Source organism: Geospiza fortis, unplaced genomic scaffold, assembly GCF_000277835.1.
Source record: "Geospiza fortis unplaced genomic scaffold, GeoFor_1.0 scaffold79, whole genome shotgun sequence".
NCBI classification, from domain to species: Eukaryota; Metazoa; Chordata; class Aves; order Passeriformes; family Thraupidae; genus Geospiza; species Geospiza fortis.
This window is the reverse complement of record NW_005054408.1, coordinates 2,230,992-2,232,768: the sequence shown is the minus strand read 5'-3', so window position 1 is coordinate 2,232,768 and position 1,777 is coordinate 2,230,992.

Sequence of the window (1,777 nt, the reverse complement as noted above, 5' to 3'; positions counted from 1 at the left end):
GTTTAGCAGGATGGTCCTGAGCTTTTGAGTATAGTCCATTTAATAAGAAATTCAATATTTTTAAAGGGGAAACAAAGTATCCATAGGGGGCTTCATCTTTCTGATTATCTCCGCAGACAAACAGGCATAGCTGACTGACTGTTAGACATTCTGAGGACATTCCTAAGGTTCCATTCCAGATTGCAGATGTCCCTCTAATGGGACTTTTATTTTCTCTGAACTCTTTGATTGTATAAAAATATTTGTAATTTTGGAAAATATTTACTCAGTAAGAGAAACAACACCTAGATGTTTTACAAGTGGATTTAGTGCTGTCTGATATGCTTGACTGACAGCCCTAGGGACAGAATGCTCCATTTGGTGTCCCAGAACAGACACACTATGGAGTAACAATGTGCCAGAACTGTTACAAATTCAGAGTGAAAGTTCAGTCTCTTGCTGTATCCATGGTGGTGCCTTGTATACCATCTGTTCTGGTAATGCAGGCAGTAAAGCACACATCTCTCCTGTGATACAGTGACTTTATTGAGGCAGAGATCTGCCTGCATGTAAAATATAATTACATAAACAATTCATATAGTCTGGGTCTAAGATTTCTGCCAAGCACTTACTGCAGCTGGTTACTATAGAAACAGGCAAAGGAGGCTGGTTTGAATTTGTTACTTCACCCTGTGTGTGGCTTTCTTTTCTTGTGGTTTGTTTCAGATGGGAAACATGCCAATGTAATGTCTGTACACAAACAGTTTAAAGCCAGTCCCATGGGGAGTACAGCACTTTTCTCTCGTGCAAATCATTTTTTTGTGGGAGTGCTCTGCCCCAGTCCTCTCACTTTCCTCAGCCAATTTTGTATGTAAGACCATATTGTCAGAAGCACTGGTACTGTGTTTGTGCTCCTTCCCTCCTGGAACACATCTATTACTTGTTTTTTTAAAAAAACCTGCACTAAATCAAGGTGAACACACCCGGAAAAGTGGGTGGCCATAAAAAGTGCCTGTAAATCTTGACAGTTTCATATATCAAGACACAGTTAGGGCTTTCAAATTGGGGCACAGAGGAGAAACTCACAGCAGCTTCATTGGCTGAAATAGCCATGGAGAAAGGCAGTGAGTGAAGGGTGGGTGTCAGTGGAGAAAAAGGATGAGCATGGGGAAGGATAATTGTGCTTTACATTGAGCCTTCCTCCTTGGGAAATACTCAGCTACCGAAAACCACCAGGTCACAGGAAGGGAAAGAACTTCACAAGTGACTTTGCAAAGCTGTTCTGGGCTTTCCACCAAAGCAGAGGTGATTTTGGACAGGTAAATTGGTCAGTCTGTAGCCTGAGCAGCTCCTATAAAACATGGAGTGCGCAATGAGTGCAGGTGTCCTTGTGTGCAGGGGAGTTTGGCAGCAGCTGAAAGCAGCCACAGCCCTGTGGCCCAGGGACCTCATGGCTCTGTTTGGAGAGGATTTACTGTAACTGACCCAGCCATACCTTCTTTATTCTATGTGACTCTGCTCCTCACCTGCTAGAAGTGAAAAACCCTGATAGACACTGCCAAAAATGAGAATTCATGTAGATATCTCGCCTGCATTCAGTGCAAAGCAAAGTAGTTCAGATGTGTAATTTAAAGCTACGTTACTGCACATCCAGTCATATGTGATCTGATGTGGAAAGTTTCAATTTCTTTCCATCTCTAACAAGTCCCTCCTGTACATACAACAGGGAGTAGATGCTGCAGAAACTTTGAGGTCTGTATGGTCTTACCTTAACTTTCTCCTTCAGTTAATCATAGTA